The sequence below is a fragment of the Copidosoma floridanum genome, unplaced genomic scaffold (genome assembly GCF_036245765.1).
Source record: "Copidosoma floridanum isolate Cflo_tuat_1 unplaced genomic scaffold, Cflo_Japanese_pri ptg000001l, whole genome shotgun sequence".
NCBI lineage: Eukaryota > Metazoa > Arthropoda > Insecta > Hymenoptera > Encyrtidae > Copidosoma > Copidosoma floridanum.
Window position 1 is genome coordinate 21,123,948 of NW_028321878.1, and position 14,466 is coordinate 21,138,413.

Genomic DNA, 14,466 nt, shown 5'->3' on the forward strand with positions numbered 1-14,466 from the left:
AACAAAACGTAAGGGATAAAAATTGCGCTTACTGCAAACGCAGGGGGCACTATACAAGCGAATACCGCACACTAGTAAGAGACGCAGAGAATGGGAGAATAAATCGGTGCGATAGACGCGAACAATTCAAAAATGATAACAGAGAAAGTACGAAAGGAAATTTTAACTATCGGAATAATTATAACTACCCCCTAACACGTACAGCCAAAACTATAACAAAGATTATAGAAGGAACCCCTATACGAATACAGGCTACAACAGATATAATAACTACAACAGAAACGCTGATTACTCAAGAAATAATAATAACAATTACAACAACCAGTACGGTAACAACAATAATTATAGAGGAAATTATAACTATAACAGAAATTATAATAGGGATGAAAATTATAACGACAGAGGACCTCCGAATGGAATAAATGATGCACCTGATGAAAAAATATCCACGCGTAGCACGGAACATTTAAACTCGCAGGACGCTCGTCGTGCTCCCCAAGCGCCGAGCGGGCCCTGAGAATAGAGAAGGAGATAGAGTATAAAAACGAAACGGAGTCAGCTGAAGAAGAGGAGCAAACAGAATCAAATAAAATACACATCGGAGGTAAAGATAGCGAAACATCACGCAAAGAAAAGTATGTGGAAAATCAAACAATTAAAGTATCGTTAGAAACAGGCTCCGAACAGGCTCCTCAAAAGGCTGAGAATTCTCACAAAGAAAAAAGAATTGAAACAGAATTTATAACTAGTAGCCCTTTAGCTGGTAAAGAAAAAATCCATGAAAGCATGAACCTACCTCTCCGCAGGGTAAATATATCAAGTACTGGAAGCACACCACCATCAGTAATATTAAATAGCAATCAGCTGCAATCTTATAGCGGAAAATTTTACGCGGATACTGGTGCCGAAGTATCAATTATAAAAGAATGCTGTCTCACTACAGACACGCATATAGAGAGCAGAGAAAAAGCCCTAATAACTGGCGTCACACACGGAGCACGCTGCACGTTAGGGACGACTAAAATACCTCTTAACGGTATAATAATGAATCTGCACGTAGTCCCCGATACCTTTCCGATAGAAATGGAAGGCATTATTGGCTGGGACGCTTTTAAGTTGTATAATGGCCTCATAAGCGCCAAAGAAAATTATTTAGAATTAAAAGGCATCAGAATCCCATTACTAAAACCAGAATATTTTAAAATCCCCGCAAAATCGAGGAAAATAACATTTGCGCGTATAAAAGATGAGAGCAGCCACGTACAAGTCGGTTGGGTCCCTCTACAAAATATAAAGGAGGGAATCTTATTCGGAAATTTCATGGGAGAAAATAAAAACTTAAAGATATATGCGGAAATTATAAACATATCAGACAAACAAATTGACGTGCCAGTACCGGAAGTAAATGTTTTCGAATGTGAAACCAGACAAGGGGCGGAACCATTTAGCATCGCTGGGGACGACGCTGAAGGGTTAAACGAAGCCATGATTGGGCTTTTTAACGCTAAGAATTCAGACGTAAAGGTGAAAAATAAGGAAATTGTAAAAGAAAGAAATGCTGTAAGTGGTAAAAATAATGAGGATATAAAGAACAACAGCGAAAATTTCAAAGATATTAAGAAATCGGATATAGCGGCTCGAGTAAGCAAAATAATTGAAATCGTCGATACATCTGGCTGTAACATGGAAGAATTAAACCACATCCGGAGCCTCATAGAGTACAATCCATTCGTATTTGGCCTCGACAGCGAGCCACTAAAAGCTACAAACTTACTTAAGCATCGAATAACAACGGCAACAGAGAAGCCAATAGTCGCCAAAAGGGTACGCTATCCAATAAAACTAAAAGAACAGATGCAAGTAGAAATAGATAAACTACTGCAGCAACAAATAATTGAGCCATCGACATCCCCATATAACTCAAATATGTGAATTGTCCCGAAAAACGTGGGACTAAACGAAGAAAAACGCTGGAGGGTCGTAACAGATTTCCGGCTATTGAACGAAATAACAGTCGGTACGTACTATCCACTGCCATTCCAGAATGAAATTTTGGAAAATTTAGCGGCTGCAAAATATATAACCGTGGTAGATCTGAAGAGCGGGTTTTTTCAAGTAGAGATTCACGAGGAGGACGCTCATAAAACTGCGTTCTCAGGACCAAACGAACATTACCAATATAAACGAATGCCGATGGGATGCATAGACTCGCCAAGTACATTCATGCGAGTGATAACAATGGCACTAGCAGGCTTACAAGAACGGGAGATAGAGGTATATATGGATGACATCATGGTATTCGCAGAAAACTTGGAACAACACGAGATAAGATTTAAAAGGCTCTTAAAACGGCTAGCCGATGCAAGCCCCACAATAGAGCCAAGAAAATGCCAATTCCTTAGAAAAGAAGCGAAAGTGCTCGGTCATATTGTAGGCAACGGCCAGGTCAAAACAAGTCCGGAAAAAATTGAAGCAGTAAAAAGTTTTCCTAAACCAACAAATGCGGGGAAAATGAAACAATTCCTTGGGTTGGCGGGGTACTATCGACGCTTCATCAAGGATTACGCAAAAATAGCTCAACCTCTCTCAAAGCTTACAAGAAAAACAGCCGAATTTAAATGGGAAGAAAAACAAGAACATGCATTTATAAAACTTAAAAACGCTCTGTGCAGTGAGCCAGTGCTGAGGGCTCCAGATATAAACAAACCCTTTATCGTAATAACCGACGCATCCAACCATGCCATCGGAGCAATTTTAAGCCAGGAAGAGATAGGCAAAAATCACCCTTGCGAATATGCATCCAGATACTTGAAGGGCAGTGAATTACGATATCCAACATACGACAAGGAATAATTGGCGATAGTGTACGCCAAAGAGCAGTTCAGGCCATATTTATTCGGTCATAAATTTACAGTCATAACTGACCATGAACCACTCAAATATTTCCACACATCGAAGAAACTGGAATTAAGATTCACAAGATTGAAAGCAGAACTCCGTGGATATGAGTTCGACATTGTTTATAGACCTGGACAGAAAAATAAAGCACCGGATGCTCTTTCTCGCAATCCAGTACTCAAAGGAGGGGAAGAAAACCCAGAACTACCACGCCGGGAGCTGTACGAGCTTGCGGAAAAACAGGAAAGGGACAATCACGAAGACATAAATGCACCACCAGCACAAATATGTAAAATGCGTACAAAGAGACAGAGGAATCTAATACGAAAGAACAGGAAAGTAAAAATCGAAACGTCTGACTCAAACGAGCCAGACGAGAAGGCAATTAAAAAGAAGCCCAGAAAACTTAGAGAAAGCGAAGAGGTATCAAGTACCCACAACTGCAGTAGTACAGACACAGGATTAGAACGGGAAATGACGGAAAAACTAAAAAAAAAGGCAGATAAAAACACCCTTACAGCGGTAAACGATAAAGAAAAAATTCTGTCGCAAGGATCAGCGGACGATAAACTGGCGTACATGTGCAAAGAGAAAAACATGGAAAAAGGGGTAAAAACGACAAGCACACCATTTATCAACAAGGGTGTAACAGAGCAAAGACAACACAGAACCCGTAAACGACAGTTAGATACTCTACATAGGAAAATTGCAGATTTTTCTAACACCGCCGAGCAACATCACAACTCAAAGAAAATTATTATCGCACATTGTGATACACCAGCAGCAACGCAGAGGGATACCAAGCAAGAAAAACATTGGGGTTACCAACTAGCGCGGAATAGCGAGGGAGCAGAAAGAGCGGAGAAAGAGAGAGAGCGCAAAGCTAGGAAAGCAATAGGGGAAACAGCAGCAACAAAAACATCTGAAAGAGACAAAGAAAGCGAAGGGAAATCGGAAAATAAAGGAGAGGTACATCACCAGAGAGAGAGAGTAGAGACAAAGGTAGACAGAAAGTAGATGAGCGAAAAACGGAAATGACCGAACAAAGCCGAACGGCACCGAACGAACACGAGAGCCAACAACCGCCAGATACACAGGTACCCAACGGCGGAAACGATAAGTATAATAATAACAAAGGTCAAATTACCAATTTAAGATCAATATTTAATGAATCAACCAATCGATACCTAACAAAGGTCTCAATCGATGTTAAGAAGAAAGACATCAAAGGAAAAGAGGGTATAAGAATCGATGTATGGGAAAGCGATAGCACACCAACCGCAATGAACGAAGAAGAGGATGCAAAGATTCGAGTATCGGGGACCCAATGCGCAGAACCTTACAAAAAGCTAATAATGATCGATGTCCCTAGAGATGGAAGTTGTCTGTTCCATTGCCTAAGACTTCTATACGGATTGACAGAATCAACAGACAAGCTCAGAAAAATTCTACGCGGGTTAGAATGGATAAATAAATGTAAGGACCCAAAAGAAACCAAACAAATATTAAATAACAGCCATGAATTCGGCAACGGAGAATGTGTTTTTATATTTTCACAAGAATATAAAGCAAACATATGTATACACCTACAAGTATCATCCGATAAAATAGTATACCAACAATTCATGGAGGGAAAAGACGCAGAATTTAAACACATGCATCTCGGAAACCAACACTATCAAGCTCTCGTAGAAGGAACTAGCGGCGATTACTCGCCCAAATATAATAATGAGAATCAAAACGACGAGTCCGATACCCAGGAACCTCAAGATAACACAGAAGGAAATTTTGAAGGAGATAGCAACGACCAAACCGTAAACAGACAAGACGAAGAGAACGATGAAGAGGACGCATGGGATACGGAGAGCGAGGAAAAAAATGAGAGAGAGGAAGAAGGAGTGTAGGAGCCCAACGAAAAGCGCATAAGGCCCTTACCTGAACTACCACCCCCACCAGACCCTTAAAGCGACTGTAAGCTATTAACTGAAGAGAATGCAACGATGATAGTTTTAACAATATAAATAATGTTAATGATAATAATGATAGTAAAATAATAATAATAATACTGACAGAAGCAATACAGAGTACAAGAGTAATAAAGATAGTATACCGATATAGTATATTGTATAGGAAGACAGGATACACAGAAACGTACGTGTATAAATATATTCAGAAAAAGCGTTGTTTTTCATTAATTCGCGGCCCTCGGACGAGCCTCGAGAGAAAGCAACAAATTATACGAAGAGAAAATAAAAAATAACTAATAACAACGTAACCAACGGACATTTAGACAATTAACACCCCCCCTTCCTAAACGAACAATATTGATAGAATACAAAAAAAAAAAAAAAAAAAAAAACTTTTTCTCGTTGTGACCTTCAGACGCACGCGCAAAATAAGGCAAAGAAAAAAAAATGAGAAAGGGAAGAGTATACTAATGTGAAATTTTTTTAGCTGTACAACATCCAACTTACAGGAAAATGGGTAGTAGGATAAAAGATATAGTTATTATATTTTGCAACCCTTAAAAAGAAAAGGCATTGTCAAAAAAAACCAATAAGAAATATTGTTTATAATAAGAATATTATCTTACTAATATATGAAGCAAAGTCGCTATAACCGTTGTAATCGCTAACCGCGAAAACTACTGAACTGATTTTGCTGAAATTTTGCACACTGATTTGTGACACTTCCTAGATGGTTTTAGTAAAGTTTTTATCTTGAAAAATTCAATAACAATAGCAATAAATGAGCTAGAAGTTTTGAAAAAATACGCCAGCTTCTCACTTTAGTTCAGTAAAATCCGCTAGGTGGCATCGACATAAAATCGAGGCAACATGCAACAGAATTAAATAAGTATGGTTATAATACGCCGGAGCGTCTCGATAGCGATGTAGTTGTGTCTCGGCAGTTCAACAAGCTGCATAGAGACTATAGAGAGTGCTGATGGTAGTCTCGCAGCTGGATATTCCGGTTACGGACGACACTCTTCTGTAAGGCGAAAGGTACCTATATTTTCATTCACCCTGAAGCTTGACAAGTGCGATCAAATAAAAATTCATTCCATCCAATGCGTCTCCGGCACAATACCAGGAGACATATCTAGCCAGAGCACAATCTGCACTAACTCTTTAGAATTGTGTGATAGTCCCATAATCCCGCCTGGTGCAGTTAGAGAATTTGTGGCTAAAAATGTAAGCAAGGGAAAACAGCTCTGAGGGGCACGGGCAGCCACAACGGCTACCTTCTTGGTCGTCGCGTTCCCAACGCGCTTACCCACATGTTCCCGTCTAACGATGAGCAGTTGGGTATCCGGGGAACGATCCGAAGATGAGATATTCTTTGGTCAGCGGCGTACCTCCCTCCATCACAGTTTCCGTACATCAAGACTCCCAGGGTAAGAATCAAGCTACCCGTAGTCAGCTCTTCATCATCAGGAATAATAATAAAGAATAGCCTAGGGGCCACCTAAGTGTAAACTACCTTACCAACAAATACATTTTTACTACCATTTCCAGAAGCGATTTGTCGACTAAAAGACTGTATTGACTAAAGACGGGCACTATTAAACCAAGTCAGCCATTCACTAGCAGAAGTCACCTGCGGAGTTGTTCTTCGCAAGGCTGGAAAATCCGGTGACCGACGACCCTATATTACCCTCTCGACTCTAAGAACTCAACCAGGAATCACTAATCCTCTCCAAGGTCTGCGCTGGGCAAACCTATAACAGCTATGAAGGAAAAAAAAGTTGAGCCAACGGGACAGCCTCCACTGGACAAGTATCACTAACCAATCTCCTCATTTAAGATCACCAAATAACTGAATCTGCAAATAAAAAAGGTGCTTTGGACACCAACTTCTTCGACGTTATACCGGGAGATGTTGGGAAAGAGCACTACAACTATCCCCAAAGCTTCGGACTTTGTAATTTTTATCTCAATCAGTCTGGGTCTTCAACAGCAAACCAGAGAAGATCACTCTGAGGTATCCAGGCAGTCACAATTGCTGTTAACTGAAGTCAAGAAAGAGTTTACTTAATAAGCTCACTGATATTTTTTAGGGCAATCGGACGTCAAACTACCTTGCCAACAAATATATTAGAACTTAACAAAGTTGACAAAAAACAGCCTTTAGGGGTCACAAAAATTTTAAGCATGCCAAAAGTCGCAAGAGGGTGAATAAAAGGTAAAACTTCAAATGTATCTAATAAATACAATTTAAGGCATCAAGAAACTGCCACAGAAAATTTATCGAGATTGAAACAGCAGCGTCAAAGTCGACAAATAAAGAGTCCATTACGTGAGAGATCAGCTTTTCATTGTACCCTCACAGCAATCTCTGAAATCTTTAAAGATCTTACTTAAGATTTTTAAATAAGTAGAAAATATATTTGTGTTTTTGTGGCAATAAAAAAATGTAGGGTTTAAGGTCCAGGACTTCGTTGCTCTGGTAATAAAGTTGTGAGATATGAGAAAAAAATTTTTTAATAAATTTTTAGGGGGTTTAAAATTTTAACAGCTTCAAAAAATAGCCCTTTTCGTGAATTACACGGGAGAAACTGTAAATCAACGGCTTCTTATGGCCACCGATCATTTTATGGCATAAAGAACGCACGGTACTTTTTAGCATAATTTTTTTTTTTTAATTTTTACACCTTATTAGTTGACCAAATAAACTATATGGATTCCGAAAAAATATGTTTTTAATAAGAAGATTTTTGCTCTGCGATGTGTCAGGAATATGTGTGAAATTTCTTACTGAAAACGTTTCACATTACATGTTAATACACTACGGTGTTTTATTTAGTAAGTCTCGGGCGAAGCCGAGACGTGGGGCTGCTAGTATATAATAAAGTTAAAGCTTAAAGTAAAACAAGTATGCTTTGAGGATATAAGAGAAAAAAGGGTCAGAAACTTAAAAATTACAAACTGTCAGAACACAAACTGTAGTCTTCATTATAATCAATATCTTCTGAAGCAGACGGTGTGAAACTGGAGAGATTCGAATAATCAACTGTGTTAAGTCTTGAGGCTAATAATTCAGCCACATGAACATCAAAGGAACTGTTAACTTCGTAGTTTAATCTTGATGAAGTGTCGTAAAGGCTGCATCGGTTTCTTATTCTTTCACCAGGTATGGGTTGTGAATAAGCCCTGTTACTGGTAGCTGGATTTATTTTGGTCCTGATAATGCATTTTGTGATTGACTAGAAAACGTAGAATTGCTCTGATCGATGGTAGATTATGTGGTTGAAACAGGATTATAAAGTTTACCCTTACCTCGAGGACTACCTTTATTGAGTGTAAAAGTTTGTCCAATGTTAGGTTTGTGAGTGTTATAATTTGCACTTTTGTTTACCTGTCTTTTTGGTTTACTTAGTAAGGCTTGAGAAAAAGAGTTGTTGTTGTCATTGAGTCTATTACTAGGCAGCATCGATAGAGGATGGAACCTGTTGTGTACCGCTAGGGAAGTCTCTTGAGATAGTTCAGGAAAGACTTCTTTGGAGGTATTAATATTTCTGGGTCCATTATTGCCAATAACAACTTTTCTTGCATGTCACGTGATTTATTTTCAAAAGCCATTACTCTTTGGATAGCATGCTCACGAAGTAGGGTAATGCACGATTTGTCCAGAGAGCGATGGGGTCTACCATATGAGGCACATTTAAGAACACTAGATTTGCAATCTCCATCATGCCTTATTTCACCACAATTTCTACAGCAAGGTTCTCTTTGACAATTGTTAGAAGAGTGACCAGGAAGGTAACACTTATAGTAGATTCTACGTGTGTCAATATAAGGTTGCACATCATGAGCAATGTGATACAAATAAACGTATTGCAGAAGCTCCTGACCGTGGAATGATATAACAATAGATTTTGTAGGATTTTACTTAGGTACATTGTCATCTGAAGACGCTTTAGGGTTTTTTTCGTAATCCTTCGAACACTGTGAATCTTTATTTTTGATTCAAGGTCTTGCAAAACATCACTGTCCTCAACATCAAAATCAACACCTCTTATTATGCCCTTTCTGATTAGGCGATGATAAGGTATATATATATATATATATGTATCACAGTTATAGTCTACGAAATCTTGGTCATCAAGTATGTTATTAGCATCTACTCTTGTTTTAAAAATGACTTCAATTTTACTGGCAGATTTAAGAAATACTTGACTAACACTGTATTTGCTTGAGATTTTTTTACTTATGGAATACCGATTAATGTTTTTGTAGCGTTGCTCACCTTGAACCTTTTTACCTTGAATAATGACACCAAATGGGCCTTTGTCTTCAGGAGCATACTTTAGTTTGGATGGCTTGTGACTGTGTTTAAACTGACTAGATTGCTGTTGAGAGCCTTTGTCGCTGAAATCACCAGAGGGTGCATCTGTATCCTGACTCTGAACAACAGGGACGTTCAAAGACGACGAAAGGGATTTCATTTTGGACTGTTGAACAACCTTCATTGAACTAGGGTCATCTGCGATAGCATCGAAAGGCCTTTTGCCCTCTCTTCGCATTGGCACAATATCTGAAGATTCGATTATCACCATGGACATGTCTTCAAGGTCGTTTTGCGCCATGAGTGACGCTTTTAACTCGTGCTACCCGGATGTCCGGGAGAACAACCAGTGAGGAACACCAGCTGAAAACACGAGTAAAGTTACACCACAGAACTAAACCTGACCTCGATTTTTACCGTCACAGGTAAAGTAGATAGATTATGAAAAAAGATCTCTGTACACATTCACCGTACACTACGAGTCATTATTCTTGAGACACACGAAATGAACAAAACACTCAGAATAGCGAAAATGCCAAGAAAAGTCTCTACAAATGCACTTAAAGGCGAGACACACGTGGCTCATGCTCAGTCCTCTCTTGTGCTATACACATTTTGTATAGGTTAAATTATTGCATGACACAACGGAATATCTCGTTTTGATTTTGACTGTCCTCTTGGGCTTTTGCGGCTTCAACTGCCGATTATATAAATTAAGATCTCTCTCTCCTCGAGGGCAATATACATCACACGTTTGCTGCTGGCAGCCATGTTGTCTAGCCATAATAAATGGGGAGGAAGCGGGGGATGACGACAAGGCCGCCATTGCCAGCAACAAGGCTAATTCTCTGTTTGAATTTTTGACTATTACTGAACAAGTAAATAACAGATACAACGACGATGAGGAGGGCCCATACATTGTATACATGTACGATGATGGACAGGATATGCGCATGGGCGAGCTCCACAGATTGATCATCGGGAGGGACTTTAAAAGCATTCAATCCCGGTTATCTCGATAGCGAGCGCGGGCGCCAGAAAAGTCGCGGCCGTTTTTGGCAATACAACGGAAGCAAACGAATTCGTGGATGAGGGCATTAAAAGGCTTGACTCTCATTGGCAATGTTTTATCCCGGATTCGGGGCTTTTTAACGTCGGACTGGTTAGTGGTGTTAATGTTAATTTGAACGAACGAGAAATCTTTTTTCTATATTATAGTGCAGTAGGTAAACTATGGCGGTTCTGGCACCCCCCCAGCTCCCCCCCTGAGGTAGTGGTGGGGACAGAGGCTCGAGCTATAGCTGTGGGTGGAGAAGAGGCGGTGGAGGAGAGGCGGTGGTAGGGGGAGAGGCTGATTGGGCGGTAGAGGAGAGGCGGTGGTGGGGGCTAATCGGGCGGTGGGAGGAGGGGCACGGGCGGTAGGGGCGGTGGGTGGTGTGGACTACTCGGATGGTAACGTCAGGGGAAGGGGGCCTCTTCCGAATGCTGTGATGTCGGATGATATTGACAGCTCCCTTTCTTTCCGACCGCGAATCAAGCTCCGACGTCATCAGGATGGGTCCGAAAGGTGTAGGTGTGACAAGCCCAACGTACAGCGCGAGAGGAAGATGATCAAGCGTGAACGTGTATCAGTGGATGTAGCGGATCGCGTATCCCGTTTAGCTGCGACCAACGTTGGCTTACTCAACGCAGTACCCTGCTAAGTAAACGGAGCTATTATTTCTTATCTATACGGATGTGTTAGCCGTGGCCGATGACTTCTTGCTTCTTATTTATAGGCGTATAATGTTCCAGTGTAATATTTTTTTCTTAGCAAGAGCGGGTGCAACGAGTCATGCTAGGATACACGTATGTGTAAGCCGTGGCCGATAACTCTTCGCTTCTTATTTAGGCGTATAATGTACTAGCATCATATGTGGATGTAGCGGATCGCGTATCCCGTTTAGCTGCGACCAACGTTGGCTTACTCGACGCAGTACCTTGCCAAGGAATTCAGCCAGCTTATGAATTTAAGTTTAAGATTTTTAGGATAGTATGTAAATGGGTTTCAATAATAACAAAACTTTAATTTTAATACACATATATTTTTGGTAGCTTCAAAAAAAAAAAATACACAAGAATTTCATGGTTATTGATTTTTTTTCAATATAATATATCCATCTTTATTTGGATAAGAGCGAATATTTTCGGAATAATAATTTCCCTTCACTTTTGGTTGAGATGCCTCAACGTGCTTTTCTAAAAGAGGTTTTTGGCTATTTTTATGTTCCTCCTCCTCCTTCTTACTGAGGCTCTCATATTTTGGTTTGCTAAAGATCGGACCCATGTTGTTGATGTTGCCTGATCTATCGTCACAGGATAACTGAAGCAATACGCAAATTCTCATCAGGTTATAAGACGGCGCTAATTTCTTTGTACTACCACACGGAAAGATGTACTTTAATTTTTTGATCTTAAATTTTATGCTTACTTTACTCTTTTTTTTTTTTGCCTACACACAGTCATCGTTTTTGACACCAACATTAGTATCAGTTTCAGAGTCACTATCAGTATCAGTATCAATATCATTAGCATTAATTCCATCAACAGTATCCCAACTGGGAAGCGTTTTAGAAAATTTCTTATAACTATTAAGCGCGTCTAAAAAACTTTCTGTGTCTGGTTCAATGCTACTTTCCACCAAAGAGCAAAGCCACGATTTCATTTGATGAGCTTTACTAAGTGCGCAATATTGCTTTCTACGTAGACTTTTTTGTACATCATGAGTACCACACATTAACGCCTTTGTTGAATATCCCATATTAAGAATGTGACGCGATGGCGCCATATACTGCTGAATGTTAATCACAGTACACCCTATGGTCGATTCCAAATAAGTGGCTGTATTATCTTCATAAACGTAAATTCGATGTGTATTTTTCGCTACAGTGTACAAATGTTGCTGTAACTTTCTAATGGAACAATCACCCTCGAACCAGCGAAGTCCATGTACTCGCTTCGTCTGAAAGTCGTTGTTTTGGCGCACATCCATAGGTAAGGTGGAAAAATTGCACGGGGGCCGCACAATCTAATGACTGATCGCTGGTCTCATAAGCGACACCACAGCCACTTCTTTTGGTAAAAACTGTCGAGAAGCGTCCAGAAAACCTTTAATCTCAATAACATAATCCTCGTAAAAATCCATTTTTATTTTGCAGCTCAAAAGCGTCGTACTAACTGCGATATAAACGCGTATCCGTTGCGTTTGATGCTGCGTGATGAACTAAGTAGCACTCTGCACCGAAATTAGTTCATATACACGTTAGTGTAGGCACTGCGCAAGTGTGTGTTTTATCAGAAAGAATCATCGGTTCCTAATATTTTAATCTTAAACTAGTTTTGAGGAAAAGGCTACATAAATAATAACAACAATATAATTCAATACATTTATTTATGACATAATTTCAAAAAAAATACAGTTTCATTGAGTTTTTTATTATACATCTTCTTCAGAATCAGTAACATCTTCCCATTCCATATGAAAGTAGGATTTTTTCATTCGTTTGACATTGTGGGTGGCACACATAGATCTATACGCACCATTATGGTGAGGACATGCAGTAGCTAAAGTTGGGAGTTCAAACTCTGGATAATCAACCATATCATTAACTTGAAAATTAAACCTTTCGAGCCACCTTTTCTTCACTTCTCCAATCACAAAAATCTTCTTAGCATCTTTGAGATTCTCCCGAAGAACATTACCAATTTCTGTGTAGTCGATAACACCTGATTGCCAATCTAATACATGATAGGATAGCTCAAGCCATAAATTTTCACGTTTGTATTTATCATTTAGTTTGCGCCAAGGAAATGGCGGCTTGAAGAGAAATACTTGAGGCTCATCATCTCCATGGAGTAGAAGAATCGCCAACTCTTTAAGCACATAATCGTTGCCAGGCTTCTTAAAGCCCTGCATGTCCACCATGTACTCCATCATGATAAAGACTGACATCACTGCTAGTATTTTTTTTTTAAATTTTATATACGTGCTTAAACAAGTTTTCTCACGTCACCAATAATGGGATTGTACTCTACGATGCGATCGTGTAGAATGAGACAGTAAGCAGATACATTTTCCGGGAAATTCTCTCGTGCTTCAAACTCCAAGCGCACGTCCACTGGCGCGCTTTTCAAAGCTTCATTCTGCTTAGAGCAGTCAATTACAATAAGAGGCATGTGTGTGATAAAATCTTTTTTATTCAGCATAGGTTCTGGTTCTTTCCCGTAATAGGCGGCTTGAAAATTCTTATACATATCATATAATGTTGAAAACTGATTTTTATTAATATCAAGATTAAGATTTCCATAAGGATAGTACTGTGAGTTTAAGAAAAGCTTTACATTGCTGATATTACAGTGATCAAAGAGACTGGCGTTAAAAGCAAGATCATTTTTTCACTTATTCTAAAAGCCCAAAATAACAAAACGAGGCTTTTCCAACTGATTGGAAGTTTTGACAGTCCACACATGTCTAGAAGTTTTTGGCAAAAGAGGATACTCATACAACTCCCAATTGCGGAAACTCATAGAAATAGGCTTGTCTTTTGCAATAACATCAAGCAAACGAATTTTTCGTCTGTCTAATGCAGTTATGTAAGGCACAAGCCACTTAATCTGAGTCAATTTAAGCTTACACTTTTCGAAAATTCGATTTTCAGGTACTTGTATAACGGCACTAACATCATCTCTTGATCTTGTGAGAATTAATTCATGTTTTGCATTAACCACAACTTTGCGATAGTCTTCAGCGAAACTAAATATTATACTCAAAGGTATCGACACTTCAAAATAAGAATGATCATTGATAATAGATTTTTTCTCTTCAATGTCTATTCAACCAGCATTTTCAAGCATTAAACTCTGACTGGGAGAGAACGATATCCATCCTTTCATTAAAGTTGTCAATCCAACATTCTTACACCTATCAATTTCAATACCATTTAGTTCATATCGTATTCCTTCAAACAGATGGCAGATGGCGTTATTAACTAGTTTTGTTTTCTCAAGAGATTGATCATCTCCAGTTGTTATACGTCCAGAAATACGTAGGGAACTTTGAGAGGGTAAAAGACATAAATCTTGATGTTGAATTAAGATGCGAATTTCATCACTGCTATTAAATGCTGATGCAATGTGGGGTCGATGTGCATGAATTTCGTAGTGTGCAACCGACTCATCAAACACAACACCTGACTGAATCCCAAGAATCTCTTCCATCACAACTTTTTCTCATTCGCAGGC